Here is a 24,394-nt window from a genome sequence, read left to right as displayed (position 1 = left end):
ACTCAGTTCAATGAGAAAACCCAGAACACACATACACCAGAACAAGCACAAAAGATGAAAAAGAATTATTTTAGGGTTGACAATGCACACTCTTGGTATTTGCAGATGACTTGTTTCTCCCCTTACGTTATGTGCAGGTCCCCATGGAAAGAGGTTTCCCACAAGAAGTGTCTTGAATTTACTGGTCTATCCTCTGGAGGATTTTACAAATGCATCAAGGAATGAATACACACACACACACACACACACACACACACACAATGAAATAATATGAGGATAATTAGAAGTAATGGGGAACACAGGAGGCAATTTCTCAAAAATGAAGCATTTTTTTATATATATACATACAATGTATATATGTATACATGTATATATGTAATGTATATATGTATACATGTGCATATATATAATGTATATATGTACACATGTATATATATATATATATATATATATATATATATATATATATATATATATATATATATATACACACACTTTTTTTTTTGAGATGGAGTTTCTTTTTGTTCCCCAGGCTGGAGTGCAATGGTGTGATCTCAGCTCACTGCAACCTCTGCCTCCCAGGTTCAAGCGATTCTCCTGCTTCAGCCACCCAAGTAGCTTTGATTACAGGCATGTGCTACCACGCCCAGCTAATTTTGCATTTGTAATAGAGATGGGGTTTTGCCATGTTGACCAGGCTGGTCTCAAACTCCTGATCTCAGGTGATCTGCCCGCCTTGGCCTTCCAAAGTGCTGAGATTACAGGTGTGAGCTACTGCACCCAGCCAAATTTATATTTTATATTTAGTAATTTTATTCCTTTCCTACCCCATTATAATATAAACCTCATGAAAGTAGAAACTTTATTTTATTCACTACAATACCCCTAGTTCCTAAAAGAAGGCATGGCATTACATCCTCAATAAATATATGTTGAAAAGAAGGAAAAAGATATAGATGTTCCCACTATATTTCTTATATTTTTCTGGAAACAAAGGGGAAAGGTGTTCCCAAAAGGTTTTCAGGAAAACTTCAATCACCAATGAAACTGCAAGCTCTTGTCATGTTCCTCAGACCACTACCTAATTAATTCCTTTATGTGCAATACATCCTTTCTAGCCTGTTGATACTCAATTTCTGGCACTGCTGTAACTTGTGGGGCAAAGAGTGCCACGTGAGAGGAGCTTGGGCCCCTTCATGCTGTGCCTCACCTGTGAACTGGGGAGGCCGCCGCCATTTAGGCTCCAGCATCTTCTACAGGCCAGCTAAGCCACCAGAAGGGAAGGAGAGAAAGAGACATGCAAGTTCTCAGAATGCCTAGTGTACTCACTCACACACATTTCTCTTCTCTTCTCAAAAAGGATCCTGGTAACAAATCATTGATTAATGAAGAGAGAAATGGAATCAGGAGGACCCCATGATACCCTCCCATCCTAGCTTTGGGAGATAAAATCTCCCACTGTGGGGAGGAGGAAGACCCTACAGGGTTTTCTTCTGTTTTGCAGCTTCAAAATTGTAGTAGGGTCCTATTCTATAAAATTGCTACCAACAACTGTATGCTTAGTGATATAATACCGTATGGAACCTTGAGTTTTACTTAACGAGTTGATTATGTGGCAATTCATAGTTATCCTAGTATGGATAAGAAAATATCCCAGTAATAACATAATTATTCTAGTTATGAGTTTTTTTCAGACAAGAAACTGACTCTTTTATTCATCTTTTTATCTCTAGTGCCCAGATTCAACATATGACTTTGTATATAGTAGTTCTTAATAAATGACAGCTTAAAAATTAAATAGTATTTTTAAAATGGTGAGATATGGCTTAAGGGGGTTCAAACAAATTCAGAGTTTTGTCTAATCTAGGTGTTTCTAGATTTATGAGCAGGCGATCACATATTATTGAGTATGTATTAGTGTTTTAGTGTTAATACAGTATAATAAGCCCTCATTGATTGTTGTAGAGAAATCCTACTATTTTATGCTCATATACTAGAAATGTTTAAAGTCACAGTTTTAAAAGAGTGGACTTTAAACTTTATTATGCACAACTAACCTGGGCAGTTTCCTAAACTGCAGATCGAGGCTACATTCTCAGAGCTTCTGATTTAGAAATTCTGGAATGGGGTTCAGGAATCTCCATTTTAACAGGTGCTCTAGATAATCCTGATATAGGTAATCCCTAGGTAATCCTGATACAGTTGGTCCTTGGACTACTTACCATGGGCTAGGCTACAAGGTAATATAATAATAAATCTATACAGTTCACCTTTTCAATATGAAGAGAAGACTAGCCTATTAAATGTGACTTAACTATCAAAATTACCTGTGAAACGAATAGGCAATTGGCTAAGACTTCTCAAAATGAACCAAGGGAGGACATAAGGGCAAGAAATATTAAATTTCAAGCCAGAAATGACTCTTTTCAAAACTTCAAAGAGACTGACAATCTGCTTAAAGTAAAAGTGGAAGAAGAATGGCAGCAGTACAGCGGTGTTTTATGAACAATTTAGGAAAGCAATGTTGATTCAAGAGGTTCATTTGATAACATGTTTTAATAGTTATTATAAAAATGAATGCCTTCTAAATCTTTGATTTGCTGCTAAAAAATATATATTTATTTACATGAAATAATTTTTTAAAATTCCCCTTTAACTCCCTACTTTCCACAAATTTTTAGCTTGCCAACATTACTGCATTAACGGTGTCTTTTTTTTCTCTCTCTCTAGAAACACATGCCCTGGAATTAAAAGGGGATTACTTTGGTCTACTTCCACATCCATGTCCCAGGGAAGGTACTGCATCTGCTTCCGACCTGACTTTTAGGTTATCTGCGGCCTTCAATTCTTCACAGTGGGAGCTGCTTTAGCATTGACTTCTTGGAAAACTAAGAGCTGTTTTCAAGAGCCATTTTCAAGGCAAATAATGAAAATTATTTTCTTATGCTTATGGATGTTACAAACTGTGTAACAAACTTTTTAACTTTGCTGCAAGAAAGTTTAAAGGCAAATAAATGTATAGCACTTCACTGAATATAGTTTTATGCTGACCTCACTTCTAACTCCATCTTTATATCCTTTCCTTTATTGTTTTATTTTTCTTACCTATTTCTAATTCACGTATTTTGCTGCAATCATGTATTTATGTTTATTTTTTCATTGTCAGCCATTTTAATTCCCTTATTGGTGCAATAAATAGTAAATAAGACAAACAAAACAAAAACATATGTATGTATATGTATTTGGTATTTACATCACATGTACTCAAAATAAAAAATAAAAACCCACCTCCTAAAATAATTGACATATATCATTATTCTTTGGGCTATAGATTCACTTGACTGCAGCACTTCCATTTAGGGAGATATAAAATTAAAATACCACCATGAAAAAATCCATATGAAATTTGACATAGGTATTTTCAGCCCCAGGTCATTAATTCAGGTCTGACTGACATCTTTCAGTTCTGTTTTAAAATTTTTGTGTTCAGTCTTTCGATTACACACACAAAGAAGTTTTGGCTTAATCAGCCTAATAAAGTGCGTATTTCTGAAAACATTTTTATGTAAACAAATATAGAAGTATACATGATACATACACATACATTTTTTACTTAGAGTCTTCAAACCAAATATTTCAGTCCTTTGCTTCCAGTATTATTTTCTTTTAAGTAAATACTTTTCATTAAGCAACAAAGAGTGATAGTCATCTCAACACCAAAAACTTATATTCAGGCTAAGTTTAGTCTACTTTGTATATTTTCCTCTGAGAATGATTCAGCCAGTCTCAGTCTGATTCTAGTAAAACTCAGGTAATGTGGAAGAAACTCTAACTGAGCATTAGACATTTTAACAATTATATTCATATTGATATGTCCTCATACGACCACTCTAGGTGAAATATTACTATGCTTGGGACTTAAATATGATTTTTGTTCTTTTATTAATTTCTGAATCTCATATCCTTCCAGATACCAAAGGAATACAGTACCACCTGGGAATAATGCCAATTTGCACTTTAAAAAAATATTTTGTTGCTTTTCCCCCTCAGCATGGGCAACCAATAGCTGATTCATACTTTCATTACATCACAGTTGGATTACAGAAGTGCTCTTTAGTCTGGCCTCCGCATGTCTCTTGCAACTCATTTGTAGACAGTCCAGAAACTAGCAGCTGGACTTCATTTTTGTTCCAGCAGTCACCATTTTATAATGTTTCTCTAAGTCACTGTGAGTTTCACTGATGACAAGTCTAAAACTCCACAGGTATTCATATTTAGTGGGTTAAATCAGAGAGAAAGGATTATGCTTAACTTTCTATAGGTTCATGTCACTCAACTATACTTTGCCATTCATTTCCCATACGTCAAAAAGGTGGAATAATACTATTCTTACATAGAGGACTAATAAGATATACTTAGCAAAAGTAGGTGTTTGCAAAACATTTTTTTAAAAATCAGAGTGCTGTATTTTTAAAATCTTGCATAGAACTCTGGTTCAATTTTTGAGTCTTTCCAATTTCTCATAACTCTGTGGTATTCATAATAAAGCAGGCAGATGGTTAAGTCTCTGAACATATGCTTTAAATGCCCCCTTTGCTATTTCTAAATAATGGACCAAATTTTGCCCTCAAATAGTCACAAGAAACTTTAAGGAGGCTGCCTCTTGAAATCTGAGGACAGAATGTGATCCAGTGGGAATTAAACCTTTAAAAAATATATTTTCTAAACTTTCTTATGAGCTATATTCCCTATTCTAAGACAAATTACATTTTTTAATAAAATAGGATGTAGTAAGAGAAAAATCCTAACCAATACAATATTACTTGGTTCAAGGAATAGATTAGAAGGCAACATATGTTTTATTTATTTATATTTTAAAATTCTGATATTCTAAAACATGAGAGTCATCTGATTTAATTTCTGTGTGATTACCAGATTTTCCATTTTTATTATTATTCCTATTACTAGTATCATGTAGATGTTATCTTGTTAAAACATCTTGCAATTATTAGTTAATTTAGTTTAATTATGATTATGCCTTTGTTTTAAATCAATGTTTTTCATAGTTATTAAAAGCCAAAAGCACTATTTTTCCAGTCACTTATTTTCATTTCAAAAACTGTTGTCGATGAAAGTGCATTTTCCAGGTTATCACAGAATATGCAATTCATCTGCAATGGATATATATATTCTGGTAATGGTGCTCACATAACCTAGCTGTACTTGTAAGAGTAGCTCTGTTTCTTAATGTCTATATTTTATACATGGAATTAACCTTCATTTGCACACTTATATTTCTATGTATTTAAATTTATTCCTGAAAAACCTCTAAACTAGTCTCTTCTGTCTTACGATGTCCACAAAACTTAGCAGTCTGATTAACATTACAGATAAAAAGACCACACAATTGAAAATAAGGACACTTTAGTTATTATAGAAGTCTGAAGTTTAAGTATTCCAAAACTATAATGTCCCTTTAGAAATTCTCTATTAGGATTAGCTTGGTCCTAATGAAAACAGTGTTTACTTTTAAAAATAAATGCAATAGTTGTACCCAAATATGTTCGAAACACTGTATGACGTGTCATAATCAACAATGTTGAAAATAACTAAAGATCTTTAAATCAAGTGATAATTTTACACACATATCCACAAATATCTGAACAAAATTTATAATTACTATTGGGACAAAACATTAACATATTCTTATGCTAATAAAGACAAACAACTTTGAGAAAATCCTCTCTCATTCTCACGTCTCTAACTTTCACAATAAATGCAGCACTGAAACTAAATTCCCAACTTAGAAATACGCTGAGCTCCAATAAACAAGTTGATTTTAAAAACTCACCAGACTAACAGTTATGCTTTTCCCCCTATCTTTCCTTTGCTTTCCCTTGTTCTTTCACTTTCCACGCACACACAATCACACTTACCTGCACAAGTCTGAAACATCAGTCTATGTATTTTTTTTGAAATGTACTCTGTACCGATGCATTTTTCTGTTTCTTTCTAACCCTCGGGAATGTTAAGAATTTAGGAAGAGAGCCACAGCTTAAGAGAGCAATTATTTGCCAGTAAATACTCAATTTGCTTGTCCTGTGATTTTTCTTCTAACTTGCATATTCAATAATCCGTCCCTGACTGCGTCACGAGCACAAAAAGTCTTTTCTCCAAAGGAGAACACTTTCGCCAATCAACCTTCAGCCATGCCAGGGCACAGCTCGTCAGGGTGATTTGTTAGCTTTAATTAATAATTCCTCACACTGACCATTTTCACAAATAATGCAGTGAAGCTGGGACGCTAGATTGCTATGATTCAGACAGATAAAACTACAGTGGAAAGGGGATGGGGAGGGGTGTGGGGGAATTCAGATGCCGTTTATAAACACCTCTAATCATACTCTTTCAGTTTACAATATAGAGGACATCTCAGTTGAATTACCACGTATGTCCACCAATTTGTATTCAGATGGAAACCATATGTTCCTCTACTTTATCTGCTAGGGCCTCCCTGGTGCCAACACAGTCACTGGGCAGACAACATTCACAAAAGAGGTCTCTAGCCTCTGGATTGCAAAAGTTTACTGCAGGGTGAAGTTGAGAAATCAGACATATACTGCACTTCTCAGTGAGCTTGAGTAACAGTCTGGAAACACAGAAGTATGAGTTATGAGTGTCAGATTTTCTCTTATCCTGCTGTGTGATACTGGGCATTTCATTTAGCCTTAAAAAAAAATCTCATACCTCATCCTCAAAACAGTTTGCAACAATGACTGATTTGTTCATGCATTCCATGAACATTTATTGACTCCCAACTATATGCTACACACTGTATTAAATGCTGAGAATTTTGCTTGAAAGTAAGACTTTTCCATTTAACTGACATAATCCACGGGCTTGAACAAAGCCACCAAACAGATAGTGTGCAAATAAAAATAAGGCTTCCTAACAGTTTCTGTGTGGCTCAACCAAATAATCAGTAATTGACAACACACTTGAGTCCATTATGCAAAAGTAGTGCTCGGGGTAAAAAAAGAATATACAGAGATTAAAAAATATTTTTTCAAAGATTAAAAAATTTCTCTCAAAGTGACTAGAGCACTAAGAAACATATTAATATGTTCATAAACAATTTCCAAAGATTCACAATCACTTTAGGAACATGCAAAGAAAAAAATTTTATTAATGTCCCTAATCTTATATAAGAATATATGCCTGTGTGTGAGACTTCAAATTTATTAATTTATTGGATACATATTTATTGAGCACCTACTCTATTTCAGGAACTGAATAATATTGGAGATAAGTAAATCACAGACTTGTTATTCAAGAAGCTCACAATTTAGTCACCAGACTCTAAAAGAGAAAACACACATCTCAACTGAAAACTGTAATAGAATATAGCCAGAGCAATGACACAAATATACATAAACATATAGGATGGGCCTCCTAGAAGTGATACATCAAGTATTTGTAAAGGTTAAGTAGAAGTACCAGTGGTAAGAAGAACATTCTAGGGAGAGGCAAACCTTTGAACCCTTTCTCAAATGGTTACTAGAAGCAGAGCACCAGTTCTAGAAAAGATGGGGTTTAATACATGACAATTTCAGATAAATGTTTCAGATGGTAAATATTGCAGGATTTAAAAATAAATTTGTTAGGAAACAAATGTTCCCCAAAACTATAATGTCTTGATATCATCAAAAAAGCATGCAGCATCTCTAGCACTCTCACATAGTAACATACATGTCTATCTCACTTTGTGTGTTTCAGTTCTCTCAGGCAAATATGAAGCGTGCTTGACACACACTGCTTTTCTGTGTTTTCTTGCCAATTTATCTTCTTTTACTATGGGCAGGCTTGTACTGCTTCTGTTTTCATTGTACCATAAGATAAATCATATCTGCATGACTGTTAAAGGAAGGGGAAAATCTATGTCCATTTTGTGGTCACACATCTACCTCTAGTCAGATAGCACATGCTATATGGGACTAAGGGTGCAAACGTTAAATGAGAAAGGAAACAATACTTCTAAACCCCCAAAAAGCTCTTTCATAGCTAGTAAATACTTCTAAAAACTATATAGAATTCTTGGTGTTATTTAACATTTTGCTTTATATTATATTTAACAGTGTAAGGCAACAGCCAGAATACTACATTTACCATAGATCAGTAACTTACATAGTTTATTAATTTATTAAATATGTATGTATTGAGCTCCTACTATATACTGAGCACTTATCAGTAAATGTTTGATTTTTATTCCCACAATGCTTACACATAATAATAGTTAACATTCATTGAGTGCTGACTATATGTTAGGGACTAATCTAAGGACTTTACATATAGTATCTCATTTAATTCCCACAGTAGCATTATGAGTTAGGTACTATTACCATCTCCATTTAGTATATTATGAAACTCACAAGTAAAGAAGCTAGATATACGCTATGTGAATTCATTCTACACAATGAGACCAGGGCAACTAATGTCCACCAAAAATCAGATTTATTACTTTATAGTTACATAAGTCACAAGTAATGTTTATGTTGTGAAAATTAAAGAAAATAAGTCCGGGCACGGTGGCTCACGACTGTATTCCCGGCACTTTGGGAGGCTGAGTTGGGTGGATCACCTGAGGTCAGGAGTTCGAGACCAGCCTGGCCAACATGGTGAAATCCTGTCTCTACTAAAAATACAAAAATTAGCTGGGGTGGTAGCAGAAACCTATAATCCCATCTACTTGGAGGGCTGAGGCAGGAGAATCGCCTGAACCTAGGAGATGGAGGTTCCAGTGAGCCGAGATCACCCCACTGCACTCTGGCCTGGGTGACAGAGCTAGACTCCATCTCAAAAAAAAAAGAAAAGAAAAGAAAAGAAAATGATATGCTTAATGTGCATAGCACAAAATCTAGCCCAGAATAGGTGTAAAATATATGGCATTTGAAGTATTCAGAGTTAAAGATTACTACATACAACTAAGACTTACTGTTTCTGGACCAAATGACCATATATTATTGAAGCCTATCTTAGACAATAAATGTAGATAAATCTTAGCTAAAGCAAGTTAGCCTTGGTAGTCCGGGAGGTTTTCCTTTGAAGATGTTAATAATATAGTTGAACTGGTTGTGTTTAAGAAAACAGAGCTGACAGACAAAATAGAGATAGATGACACAGGAACTTACCAGTTAATAATAGAAAAAATTCTTGTTTTTCCAAGTGATTAATACAATATTACATTGTATTTAATGTAGATGAAAAAGCTTATCTGGGACTCACCGGGGAAGCCACCACTCAGTATAATCATATGCTCTTTTCAGATAATTCCATGCTGCTAACTTTACAGCTAACTGCCAGCATTTGCCAACTCCGGGCACTCTGATGCCCTCTCCACATTCTTTCTTCTCTCTTGACATTGACTAAGTGCAGACACCTCTAATTCTTAACCTAAACTATGGTGCAAATATCCATAGAACACAACATTTATTTATGGTGATAAAGCTGGTTCTAGATGAAATGGTGGTATTTCTTTATGGAGGGGCTACAAGGAGGCTCTTTTCATTTGCTTGTGTGTGCAAGCAAAGTTTCTCCTTTGGGATAAAGGACTGCCTGGACCCTCCATTATTGGTCTTTATTCTATGGATATTGGCTGAGATGTTTTGCATGGGAAAACCAGCAGATGAGTTAATGAGCATCCGTCTGAGCCATACTAACCTAGTGGCACCTAGAACATAGAAATCCCCAAATATCAGAATGAAAAGTTAAATTGTTAGAATGACACTAACACTTCTACAACCTTAAACAGCATGTATAGTACCTCAGTATCTCCATTTTTTCAGCTATAAAATGGGAATAGTCATTGTTACGTTTTTCATCAAATAGTATATTGGAATAAATAGAGATTATTACAAAATCTGTTGAAAGACTTCAACAAAATGTCATACATGCGAGGTGATGAATATATTAATTGGCTTGATTAAATATTTCTACAATGCATACACAGATCAAAATATCACATTGTACCCCACAAAAATACATAATTATTTTTCAATTAAAAATAAATAAATAAATAAAATTAAAATGTGATCACACCTCTGAAGCTGATTTTCAAATATATTAGAGGAATTGATTTTAAAATATCAAAGCGTAAGAAGTAAATGTTTTCAAGCATATTCAGACACTTACGAAGGAAGACTATTAAAAGACAGGGAGCAGGACTGCCTTTTCTTTGTGTGGCTGGCTGCATTTTATGATGGATTCAAAACCCCAGTAATGAGAAAATATAATCAGAAAAAGTGATTTTTAGCAGGCTGTTGAATGACACATAAAATAAAATGTATTCATTAATGAGTCAGCAAAAATGTTATGCATGAGCTTTTAGAGCCAGAATTTTTAAGCAGCTTTTTCATACTTGGTACAGCCATGTTCCTAAAGTATCCTCTCACAACCCCCTTCTACCTCTCTCTCTCTCTCTTTTTTTTTGGGCCTATACTGCCAGGTTGGAATAATGACCAAAGGGAGGAGCAAAACAAACAGATATGCTCACTGTGGCAGAAGCCACTCCAAAGATGAAAGACCCGATTCAGCCGTGGCTGCCAAAATCAGAACCACAGTGGGTGCTCATCAGCACGGTGCCCTGAGAACCACATGGGCTAGCCTTGATAGGTTAGCAGCTGGGGGTGCAGGCCCCGCATCCTGCTTAGAACAACCTGCTGAGAACTGGATGTGCACATTACCTTACCCACTCGCAACATTTGATTTCAACTCAATTCTGCTCTAGCATTATGTTTATTGAATGATGGAAATCTAACAGACACTGTAAAAATCACGCAAAAATGTAAGTACTTTCTACTTCAATTTCACATCTTACAGTACCCAAAAGGGAACTGTGGTTTTCCTATATCAGTGAGTAAAATCTTGAGCAATTAGTAAACAAGATCACCAATTTCTAGTATTTCTGTGAGATATATTTCTTTAGTTTTCTGTAAGAAGAAAATAATATACTAGTACCTTAGTATCCAGCAATCTTATATTCATTTATAGGGTTATCTCAAGTTAACATGGTCAAGAACCAAGAAGAGGGAAAATAGAGCCCTTGGGAAATGAAAAGAAACACTATAAGGTACACGCTGTTGCCCAAATACATCAGTACTTACCAAGGAGACTTTAACTTGGAACCAATTTATTCTTCTTTAATACACTAACATCAGTAATCTGGACCCTCCATTCACATTACATGGGAAGAAAACACTTTCAGAAGAAAGTACAATGATATCTGTAAGAAATGAAGACTCTATCTCAGAATGAAGAGGAGACAGAGGAGGTTAGGGAGAAATAAAAGTATGCAAGGCTGAGACCTATGTACAGCTTGCAAACATCTCTATTATTGAGTCCTGCAGAAATCACTGTGGTAAAGCACTGCACAAAAAATAGTGTTCATAATTATTATGGGTTTAATTGTGTCCTCCCAAAATTCATATGTTAAAGTTCTAACCCCAAGTATCTCAGAAAGTGACCTTATTCGGAAATAGGGTCCCTAATTAAGATGCAGTCATAATGGAGTAAGGTGGGTCCCTACTCAATTATGACTTATGCCTGTAGAGAAAGGGGAAATTTGGACATGGACACACCTACACTGGGAGAATGCTATACTAAAGATGAAGGCAGAAATCAGAAGGCAGAAGGGAGATGCTTTACAGGTCAAGGAATTCCAATGATTGCCATAAACTCCAGAAACTAAGCAAGAGGCATGAAACAGATTCCCTCCCACAGCCCTCATAAGGAACCATCACTTCTAATAGCTTGATCTCAGACTCCTTGCCTCCAGAACTGTGATCCAATAAATCTCTGTTGTTTAAACCACCCAATTTATGATATTCTATTATGGCAGCCCTAGGAAACTAATACAATAATGATTATCAGGAAATCATCATGTAAAGACTAAATCAAGTTCAGAATATATTGTTTAAGAAGGTTGAAAAATATGAGATTCACTGCAGAAAACGAATCAATATGTTTTTGTAGAAATAAAGCATTCAATGTTTGAGTGGCACAAACATCGAAACAATAAATGACTTCTTTACATGGAACATATGGTTTTCAATTTTTCCTAATCCAATGAGATGCTGTCATCTTTACTAAAAAGACAAACTGATATATGCTCTACAGAACACATCAAAGAAAGAGTCCCCAACCTCCAAGAAGCATTTGACTAAGAAGGAAGATAAATATCAACTTATTTTTATTTGTTTGTTTAAAATATACAGCCTAATACGGATGAAATGGTTAAAAAGAGAAGTTCTTGGTAAAGAAGAGGTTGTCTACTTAGAAGAAAACTGCTAATAAATGGGGTTTGAATCTACATAAAAATTAAAAGGCATTCGTCCAGATGAGAAGTTAAAGAGAATTCTAAGTATGAAGAAGAGTGGAGAAACATGAGAGGACTAAACAAAGCAAGAGTAAGAGAAGGTAGTGGTGGAAACAACAGGAATATGAGAAGGCTAGCTGGTATTGAGAGTGATGTCAATCTGAAATGGGTACAGAAATGGATAAAAAAGCCTGCAGACAGGTAAGAAAGACAAGAAACAGTAGCATTCCCATATTTAAACAAGAAGTTGAAAACATCTAGTGCAAGAATTAAGCTCTCATCTCTAAAACAGGTGCTCTTAAATGCTTTTGTGTGAATAAGAGACTGTACCTTGATTTTTCTTCAGAAGGATTCAATAGTGGGATGGAAACGTGTGTGTGTGTGTGTGTGTGTGTGTGTGTGTGTGTGTGTATAAGCTAAGCTGTTACTGTAGGTAGGTCAACGAAGAAATACTTCATGGAACAGGAAGTTATGGTGTTATACAATGTGTTCCCTGGAGAAGTTTAAAAAAACACACACGAAATAGCCCTATGAAGTTTGTTTGCTGTGTTAAATAGCTTTAAAATTCTACCCCTACTAATTGTTCTTAACATTTTATTTCAGCCAATTATCAATTTAATCTGGGAGAATAAAGATCTACTTGACTTTTTGACAGCCAAGTCAATCCAACCAGAAAATTCAAACCCTACAAGAAAACTGCTTTGCAACATTTTTAACTGACAACAGAAATCCATGATAACATAACCACCTTTTTCTTTCTTTCCCAAACTCATTCTCTCTAAAGAAAATAAACAATGGTACAAAGATCCTTGGATGAAATGAAAAAGTGAAGAGAGCTATTCCCTCTTTATGGTAATAGGATGTTCTTGTTCAAGACGGTTAAAAATGTTACCTGAGTTCTTTTTCGATTCTCTATAGAAGTTGGAGATGGCCTTGTCCACATATCTGAAGTAACTGAATTATATCAGTAAATATAAGAATTACAGCTTAATTTCACCCATTTTCTATCTTAAATAATTCATAAATTAATTAGTTGCTTTATTTTATTCATTGGAAAAATGTTGGCTTAGATGATGATGTTCAAGTAGGGACCCAAAATGTTAAAAACAAAGATAAGGAAAAGGTTTTGCATAGATACTACCTTTTTTCCCACTGATTTCTATGGATTTTCTATTACAGAAATAAGTTCTGCAGAGCACTAGTACTTCTGCAGAACAGAGTAGGATATTCTCAAAACTGGGATGGTGATAAAATGAATAAAATCAGCATCAAGTGATGAGAAGCAGATGAGTAAAGGAATATGTCACAGCACTAAAATAAAATGGGCCCTTAATTAAAAGAATCCTTGCTTAAATTTTACCTTATGAATACAAATATTGAAAAGAAAAAGGAAGAAGGAGAGATGAAGGGAGGAAAGATGGAAGGACAGAAGAAAGGAAGTGAGGGAGAAAGGAAAGAAGGGAGGAAGGAAACAGAAAGGGAGGAGGGAGGGAGAAAGGAGAAAAAAGTGACTAAAAAAGCAAGAAAGAAGGAAAGGAAAAGAAAAAAGGTAAAGCCATTATAGAGGTATTTTCTCATCCTTTCCCCACTGGTGGGCCCTCTAATCTTCCTTCTCTGCTTCCCACCCTAATCCAAATGTCTGGGACACAAGTGGGATAGTTGGGAAAAAAGGGAAAAAAGGAAAATTTCTTTCTCCAGCTGATGCTCACTTTGGTACCAATAGCTCTAACTCAACAGTTTCAAGTGTTTTTAATCTCATGTGGTCCTTTGAGAATAAATGAAACTTATCAACCTTCTCTCCAAGGAAGGGGTGGGGACAAAGAAAAAGCATATTTACAAATACATATGAAGTATACATTTAGATAAAATATAAAGTATATTTGCATACATTTTCAAAGGGCTTATACAAACTCTGAAATTCATCCCTGCACCATCTAATTATCCATTAGCTTAATATGAAAAACCATTGGCTCTAGAATCTGGACCAAGCCATAATAAATGGTTGGGGATAGGGATTTGGAGAAATGGAAATGAGACACAAAACAAACCAAGCAAAAACACACACATATTAAAAATAAAAAGGTGTTCCTTCTCTCCAAGTCTACCCTTAAGGATCTGACTCTTCATTGCTGCTGGAATTTAGATCAATAAAAAATATGACTTGACCAATAACTATTTAATTAATAAAAATGGTTAAAATTATACAGCAATATATATAATATTGTAGCAATTCTTCATGTTTTAATCATTAATTCTACATTACTCCCTGTTAACTGTCTTTGATAGAGCACTGACATATAATATTGCCCTGATTTTGAACATTAGCTCTAATACATACAATAACATTGAAAAGCAACACCACTTAATACTGTGATTAGCAACTCATCAGACATATAGGAAATTACAAGGAGACTCTGCAACAGATACAACAAATATAACGACTATATATAAGAGGAAACAGACCTTGCCTTAACTGTACTAATGGGAATTGTTTATATTTGTTTAAAACATAATAATGTTTCGCATAGTAATTCACAATCTTCAAATGCCTTAAAGTATATTTAGCTCATCTGATGTGAATATCAACTCTGGAAAGTAAATAGGAGAGATATCATTATCCTTTTTTTCATAAGCGAGGGAACAGAGGCTACAAACGATTAAATGACATTATTAATATCACAAATCTAACATATGGCAGAGCAAAGGCTAGAACTCACAGGTTCTGATACCCAGTAATTTTGCAACTATGCTACACAGTACTCAAAAAATATTCATTACACATAGCTTGTTTAGGCACATTTGTTGTCTTACTTTGGAAATGAGGACAATAGAATACACCCTCAAATGAGTTTATACCCATAGCATTTATTCTTTCACGATAAAATTTTATTTTGGCACACAGTAAAACAGAAAATATATTAGCTATTTAACAGGTGCAAATAGATATATTTGAACGTGTACTGAATATGCTATGGATGATGTTTGCATGTAGTATGTGTCCATGTGTGGGGACTAGTGTATGTTTAATCGTTTTGTTAGAAAAACAGTACTGTTGAGTTAAGCCTGTGTTTTATTGTTAATCATGCATTTAGTAACAGCACAAGTTGACAAATCACTTATAATTGCTACATATTACAGCAGCACAATTCACAATTGCAAAATCATAGAACCAACCCAAATGCCTATCAATCAATGAGTGGATAAAGAAACTGTGGTGTGCATATATATATTATATACACACACTATCATATATATACACTATATATATACTATTCCATCATATATATATGCATATATCTGATGCATATATATCTATTTGCACCTGTTAAATAGCTAATATACTTTCAAATATATCTCTTTGCACCTGTTAAATAGCTAATATACGTTCTGTTTTACTGTGTGCCAAAATGCATATATATATATGATGGAATACTATGCAACCATAAAAAGGAATGAATTAACAGCATTTGCAGTGACCTGGATGAGATTGGAGACTATTATTCAAAGTGAAGTAACTCCAGAACGGAAAACCAAACATCGTATGTTCTCACTGATACGTGGGAGCTAAGCTATGAGGGTGCAAAGGCATAGGAATGATGCAATGGGCCAGGCATGGTGGCTCAGACCTGTAATCCCAGCACTTTGGGAGGACGAGGCAGGTGGATCACTTGAGGTCAGGAGTTTGAGACCAGCCTGGCCAACATGGTGAAACCCTGTCTCTAATAAAAATACAAAAATTAGCTGGGCGTGGTGGTGTGCACCTGTAATCCTAGGTGCTCTGGAGGCTGAGGCAGGAGAATCACTTTAACCTGGGAGGCAGAGGCTGCAGTGAGCTGAGATCATGACACTGCACTCCAGCCTGGGCAACATAGCAAGACTCCATCTCAAAAAAACAAGAATGATGCAATGGACTTTGGGGTCTTGGAGGAAAGAGTGGGAAGGGGGCGAGGGATAGAAGACTACAAATATGGTGCAGTGTATGCTGCTTGGGTGATGAGTACACCAAAATCTCACAAATCACCACTAAAGAACTTACTCATGTAGATCACCTGAGGTCAGGAGTTCAAGACCAGCCTGGCCAACATGGTGAAACCCTATCTGTAATAAAAATACAAAAAATTAGCTGGGTTTGGTGGTGGCCACCTGTAATCCCACCTACTCAGCAGGCTGAGGCAGGAGAATTGCTTGAACCCAGGAGGTGGTAGTTGCAGTGAGCTGAGATTATGCCATTGCACTCCAGCCTGGGCAACAAGAGCAAAACTCAATCTTAAACAAACAAACAAAATAAAGGAACTTACTCATGTAACCAAATACCACCTGTACCCCAATAACTTATGGAAAAAAAAATCCACTTCATGTAGTAATATATGATAAGCACTTAGTAAATGCCAATTGTTATGTTCTTGCCTGGGCAACTTTTGGTTGTCAACTGAGTAGAAAAAAGTGCCATCTTTTAGAAACCTGTAATTCCTTCTTATCTGTATGCTACCTTCATTTTCACAAAAGGTAAGCAGTAAAGTGTATTGTATCATACAGTGATGAATTTTGGAAATTATGCATCACATTTTAATTATAGCTTGAATATCCTTTATCTACAATATTTGGGAGCAGAAGTATTTAGGAGTTTAGACTTTTTTCGGATTTTGGAATATTTGCATTATATACTTAACAGTTGAGTACCCCTAATCCGAGAGTCTCAAATCTGAAACCTTAAATACTCCAGTGAGCATTTCCTTTGCTCGTCATGTTGGTGTTCAAAACATTTCGGATTTTGGAGCAGTTCAGATTTCAGATTTTCGGATTAGGGATGCTCAGCCTGTATTTTAAATATGAAAGACATGCACTTGTTCAGGACTTTTGCAGAGATTTTACTTTGCAATTATGAGTCAGCCCATATATGACTTCTGTTATGCAATTACATATTTCTCAGAACTCCTCTATTTTTTTCATCTGTATTACTTAAATGTTTACTTAACTGGGAAATAGAAGATTTGTTTTTTGTTAAAGTGCAAATAAATGACAAAACAAACCTAAATAAAAAATTAGTTGATTTAAATACTCAAAAACCCAAAATGCTTCATGAATAACATAGTAGAACATACCTTGAGAAAAAATATAAACACACATATATCTGACTTCAATTATCTTTTTTGTTAGTTTATTTATGATTACTTAATTAGATTTATTAAATAACTAAAAACTGACTTACAAATTTATATTTCAGGTTTCTGTTGTAATTAGAGTAAAAAAAACAGTTAAAGATTTACGATCTTATTGCCCTTATCTTTCCTGTTTTTACTTGGGAAATTATTCTTCTTACTTAAAAATTTTACTTCCTGTTTTTATCTCTGAAATATATAGTCTAATATGAAAATATACAAGATGGCAGATTGCAGGGGTGAGCTCATTTCTTCCTTAAGGAAATGATATAATAGAAATTATAATCTAGTGGATTTACCTGTACTATATTTCTCTCTTAGTATCCAAAGCAATCCTTCCATCCCAAATACCAGAACCAACCTTGAACAGAATTCCAAAGTGTAGACGAAATTTACCTCCAGTTCCTCTTCCTTATCCCCTCTTTGTCCATGTTTCCTTTTGACCTTTTGGCCCTTCCTTTGACCTTATCTAAAGATATATTTTGGTGTTAGAAAGTGTTAGAACTTTCCTCTTCAATTTCAGCTTAAACTGAAGTCTTTATTTAACTTGGATTCCTAACTATTGCATCCTTAGCCTATATTACCAACCCATGAATTGAAATGTTGCCATCTATCTGACCAGCTTAATAATGTCTTGCATCCTGCTCTCACTTAATAAGTCACACTCTCTTAGATACCAGTGAAAGACTTGAGATTTTTCTGTTTCCTGCATTTATCTCAGCCTTCTGTGTGAATCATCTGTATTAAAATTTTAGTAATCCCCACTTTTGGAGGCTGAGTTGGGCAGATCACCTGAGGTCAGGAGGTCATGACCAGCCTGGCCAACATGGTGAAACCCCGTCTCTACTAAAAATACAAAAAAGTAACCAGGCATGGTGGCACACACCTGCAGTCCCACCTACCTGGGAGGCTGAGGCAGGAGAATCGCTTGAACCTGGGAGGTGGAGGTGCAGTGAGCCGAGATCAGGCCACTGGACCCCAGCCTGGGCGACAGAGTGAGACTCCGTCTCAATAAAATAAAATAAAATAAAAAATAAAAATAAATTAGTAATCTCATTTCTGATTCACTTGATCTGGGCTTACTTCCTTTTCCCAGCTGGGCTCTCTCTATGGTTCTAGTATGCTTTGTAGTGATTAAAAGGATTAAGATAAGTAAAAGCACTGCCAAAACCCAAAAAATTTCTGGTCTACCTCAGGCCCTAATGGTCAACTTGGTTTTCCCTCGCCCCTAGTTATTCTGTTTATCAAACAGAAAATAAATACTCTTTACCAACTTTCATAAGATATATATTTTAAAAATCTACTAATAGCATTTAGAAGGTGAGAATTCATACTGAATCTTCTAGATCAAAAGCACTAGAATACTCAGAGTACTCTAGAAATGTATAATGGAGGAGGTGACTCATTCTTTTAGAATTCATCTGTGGAAGGCAAAATAATTGCACCCCAAAATGCCCACTGCCTAAAGCCCAGAACCTGTGGTACATGGCAAAATGTTATGTTACATGGAAAAGGGAGTCTGTAAATGTAATGAAGGTTGTTAACACTAAAACAGGGAGAGTATCTAGATTATCCAAGCTGGCCCAGTCTAATCACCTTAAAAGCAGAGAGCTTTTTTGGCTGGAATTTGGAAAAGAGGTGTGGTAGAAGGGGAAATTTGAAAGATGTCAAGTGTGATAATGATTCAAGGTGCTGTTGCTGGCTCTGACATATAGGGACAGCACACATGCAAGGATCTAAAGATGGTTCCCAGCTGATAGCAAGGAAATGGAGACCTTAGTCCCACAACCATGAGGAACTGAGTAAGCATGAAAGTGGATTTTTTTTCAGTTTCCTCCAGTTAAGAATCCAGCTGACACCTTGATTTTGGCCTTGTAAAGCCTACAGCAGAGAAACTGGTAGAGCCAATCTAAACTTCTGATCTGCAGAACTGTCAAATAATAAATTTATATTGTCATAAGCTGCTAAGTTTGTGGTTGGTACAACAGCAATAGAAAATGGATATATTATCCAACATACTATCCCAGTCCAAAGGCCAACAGACACATTAGTTTAAAATCATAGAGTAAAGAATTGGGACAGGAACCACTATTATGAAAAAAGAAAGTTCTTAACACTATAAATACATTTTCCCCGATATTCCTTCTTTTAGTCATACCCTCAGAGAAAGTGAAATACCTCGGGACTAAAGGAAAAAGAACACAGGGAGTGTCTATCTACTTAAGTGCAGACTGTCCTCACCAAGGAACTTCACAAATGTGCTCTTCCTCACAGGCAAGAACACTATACTAATAGTGCAACATTACTCAAACCAACTAAATCCACTCTCTTTAACAGGAAAAATCTGAAAAGAGCTGGAAAGATTATAAAGGCATGAAGATAATGAACATTTAAGAAACAATGAAAAGAAGAGAAATTCCAAGCAAATGTACCCAAAATTCACAGATCATATGCCTACTGGGGTATGTTTTTCCTACTATACAAGTTGTCTTATAATCATACATTTAAAGGAAATTATCTTCAAAAATTATGATTATTTTTATATGTCATCACCAAAGCTAGTTTTTAAAATTTGTCTTCCAAAATGAATTTTCTTTCTTATTCATATTTTTTACACAGCTAGCTTCTGGTCTTAACTGAACAAAGGAATATTGGAAGAAAGGCAGTTATTTCTAGTGATTTTTGGCATGGAAGGTTTAGAAAACTTAACCTTTGAAAATTTACTCAACTTCAGAACCTAAAACTTTTTGAGGTATAACTACCAACAACATGCTGAAAACAAATACTTTTGCAATCAACTAGAAATAATTTTCCCAGTAAAAGGTAAATTCTCAGCAGGCTGCACATATTCTACTTTATATCACAGTATGAAATAATATGAAAGAAAATAAGGGGAACAAACCAATATAATGATTTAAAATTCTTATAGAAACAGGATAAACGAAGTTAATTTTATTTTTCTGTTGAGATAGAAAATATACTGAGCTAAAAATTACTAATACCACATTTTGAATCTTCCCTTTTGTCTTCCATGGAGGCCACACATGGAAGGATAGCTCCAACGACCTGGGTAAGGGCAATGCAGGATAGAAATGGCCACGTGAGAAAATGTACACGCTTTCCTTTCTTTTGAATACCACATTCTGCTTCCTAGAGGTCCCTGTAAACTTATTAAAAACTTCAGTCATTTTGTAAGGAGATACCATAATTTCAAGGGGCTTTGAGGCTCATTTATAGCAAATTAATCCCCATTTTATGTCTGTCCCCATTTAGTATTTCTAAAGCGGGTGGATAACAAATCCCGCCAACTCTCTTTTTAAGGGCTATTCAGATACTAAATAAACCAGGAACATTTAAAAATACAATCTCACAAAAATCTGCTTTGCTTAACCTTCTCTCCTTCTTTAAAAAATAAGAAAGGCATGATGTTCTTTTTTTGTTAATTAATTCATTTTAGACAATTCCTTAAATTTTCATTTTAATAAATTTTTGTGTGGGTGCATTAATTACTCTCAAAGATGCTTTACAACTGTTACCTATTAAAAGCCTTTGTTAGTGAATAAAAAAAAAAGAAAGAAAAGAAAAAACTTCCAGCATACTCCCTTCCTTCTCTATTCTGAGCAGGTCCTTGCTATCAACTGCTGGAGTATGCTTGCTTTGCACCTAGAGCTATAATTATTTTGCTTTAATTTTACAAAACCTTTTGTTCCATTCCCACGAGCCCACCTGATCCTTATATTACACTCGCTCTATTAAAACACTCATGCAGAACAAAGCATGGCTGTACTGATTCATAAGTAACTTTTTTTTTTTTCCCTCAGTAAAATGCCACTGGCTAGGGTTCGGGACACAGTCCCGGGCTTCACTATCCTTTGCCAATTTTCATATGTTAGAACAAAAAAAAATATGTTGTATCAGAGTGTTGTACTCTTCCTCAAGATCCTTCCTTTGCCCCACTTGTTTTTTGTGTTTTTAAACATATTTTATCTTATACTTAACTTTATTCTGGGGCAATATACGTGACAGAATGTTGAGGATGGTGGATATATTAAAAGATTGTAATCATGTTGAGATTTCTTTTATTCATGTGGTTAAAATTCTTAAAAATGACTTCTGTTGCCTTATTTAATTTTTTTCTTTCTCCTTACTCCACCTCTTTTCCTTGAGATCTTGCAATACATGTGGGCTTTTGGCAAAAAAAAATTGCAGTGACTCATCAAGAAAACTGTTTGTTTGCTCTGAGGAGCACCCTGAGGACCCTCTGGGCTGCATACGGAGCCCTTTGATCCTAGGAAATTTATTTCTTCCAGATGTTTTCCCCACAGCCACCTTTCTGCAATGTCCCTCTTCATTATGTAGCAAAAGAATAAATACTCAAGACCCACTGCTATGGTACACAGTTTTCCTGAATGGAGTGTGACAGGGAGTTGACATTTGATTGAGCTGTTGGATTCTTCTTCCCTTAGGCACAATGATGGAGGAAGGTTAACACTGAGGAAAGGCAGAACTGGGTCTGTTCAGGTGCAGTGTCTTTAGGATTAGGATGCAAATTATGTGAACCAGGCCAAAGAAATTATGTAAAATCTACAAATCTGCAGACCATTGATCATGGACCTAGTTTTCTTCAACCCTGTAAAATCTTGATGCCTGGTTCTGCCATGTTGTTACTCCTCCAATTTTTTTTTTTTTTTTTTTTTTACCTAAAATACAAAGTGCAGACAGGAAAGTTAAGCCTTTGGACATCTCTTGTTTTTTCTTTACCTGGCTGACCGTGCTAGTGGAAAGGAGAAGGTAGAACAAGGGAGGAATGCAGAGCAGGTACAAAGGTAAATATGGTGTGGTGGGCTGAATAATGACATCTCAAAATGTGTCCATGTTCTAACTCTGAGTCTGAATATTAATTTAAATTAAAAAAAGACTTTTCAGGTATAATTAAATTAAGGATTTTGACATATGGAGCTTATTCTGGATTATCTAGATGGGCCCTAACTACAATTCTATGTATCCTTGTAACAGGAAGATTCCACATGGACAGAAGAGGCCAACTTAATGTGTGTGACCAGAGAAGCTGAGATTGCAGTGATGTGGCCACAAGCCAAAAAACGGTGGTGGTCAGCAGAAGCTGGAAAAGGCAAAGAAAAGGATTCTCCTCTAGAGCATCCAGAAGGAATGCAGCCCTGCTGACATCTTGCTTCTGGCCCAGTAATACCGATTTTGGACTTTTGGCTTCCAGAACTGTGAGAGAATAGATTTCTGATGTTTTAAGTCACCAGGCTTGTGGTAGTTTGTTATAGCAGCCACAGGAAACTAATACAAATGGTAACTATTTCAAAACTCCGTTGTTCAGAGCATTTGTGAAATCACTGAAGTCTCAGGTTGAAGGCACAGTGGAAAACAGGATGCCAAGGCTTGAAGACAAAATTCTCTGTGGAGATACTAGAGATATTAAGGGCACTTATAATCTACAGCAAGTAGGGAACTAAAACAGGGCAAAGAGAGTGCACAAGGGCATTCAACAGAAGATTATACAAATTATGAATGTAAATGTTCTAATTTTCTAATGCTGGTTTGCACTTTTTATGAAGTAGGACAAATCTATCATATTTTCCATTTAAGTTAATGTTTACATAAAATGTATTACCAGCCATTTTTCCCCTAAATCAATTATCAGTATCATTAACTTTAGTGACATTTAATTTGGCAAATATAAACTATATTTGGCACATATATACTGTATTATAAAAATAAAGATCTTCTATCTGCACTTGAGGTAACTTTCCTTTAGCTATTCAAAGAAAAATCTATTTTTAAGGTTTAACCCAAAGATAATATGGTACCTAAACCCAAGAATTCTTAAATAGATATATTAAAACAATAACTTGGACGGGCATGTTGGCTCACGCCTGTAATCCCAGCACTTTGGGAGGCCAAGGGAGGTCAGGACTTCGAGACCAGCCTGACCAACATGGAGAAATGCTGTCTCTACTAAAAATACAAAATTAGCTGGGTATGGTGGTGCATGCCTGTAATCCCAGCTACTCGGGAGGCTGAGGCAGGAGAATCTCTTGAACCCAAGAGGCAGAGGTTGCAGTGAGTCAAGATCACACCATTGCATGCAGCCAAAAAACACATGAAAAAATGCTCATCATCACTGGCTATCAGAGAAATGCAAATCAAAATCACAATGAGATACCATCTCACACCAGTTAGAATGGCGATCATTAAAAAGTCAGGAAACAACAGGTGCTGGAGAGGATGTGGAGAAATAGGAACACTTTTACACTGTTGGTGGGACTGTAAACTAGTTCAACCATTGTGGAAGTCAGTGTGGCAATTCCTCAGGGATCTAGAACTAGAAATACCATTTGACCCAGCCATCCCATTACTGGGTATATACCCAAAGGATTATAAATCATGCTGCTATAAAGACACATGCACACGTATGTTTGTTGTGGCACTATTCACAATAGCAAAGACTTGGAACCAACCCACATGTCCAACAATAATAGACTGGATTAAGAAAATGTGGCACATATACACCATGGAATACTATGCAGCCATAAAAAATGATGAGTTCATGTCCTTTGTAGAGACATGGATGAAGCTGGAAACCATCATTCTCAGTAAACTATCGCAAGGACAAAAAACCAAACACCACATGTTCTCACTCATAGGTGGGGATTGAACAAAGAGAACACATGGACACAGGAAGGGGAACATCACACACTGGGGACTGTTGTGGGGTGGGGGAAGGGGGGAGGGATAGCATTAGGAGATATACCTAATGCTAAATGACGAGTTAATGGGTGCAGCAAACCAACATGGCACATATATACATATGTAACAAACCTGCATGTTGTGCACA

The 24,394-nt window shown here is 35.6% G+C and overlaps 1 protein-coding gene across 6 annotated transcripts in view; it reads right to left on the bottom strand.

Annotated features, from left to right (window-relative positions):
- ZBTB20 (zinc finger and BTB domain containing 20) overlaps nucleotides 1-24,394 on the bottom strand; it is an 807,544-nt gene that overhangs the window by 411,446 nt on the left and 371,704 nt on the right. The window contains exon 1 of one of the 6 annotated variants that reach the window (XM_030802023.1): nucleotides 5,937-6,316. The exons of the other annotated variants lie outside the window; for them this stretch is intronic. The gene's annotated coding sequence lies outside the window, so the exon portion shown is untranslated. Of the gene's footprint in view, nucleotides 1-5,936; nucleotides 6,317-24,394 lie in introns of those variants that run through there. 6 annotated transcript variants of the gene reach the window in all.

The sequence above is a fragment of the Nomascus leucogenys genome, chromosome 21, assembly GCF_006542625.1.
Source record: "Nomascus leucogenys isolate Asia chromosome 21, Asia_NLE_v1, whole genome shotgun sequence".
Classification (NCBI taxonomy): domain Eukaryota; kingdom Metazoa; phylum Chordata; class Mammalia; order Primates; family Hylobatidae; genus Nomascus; species Nomascus leucogenys.
This window is presented reverse-complemented; position numbering and strand designations above follow the sequence as displayed.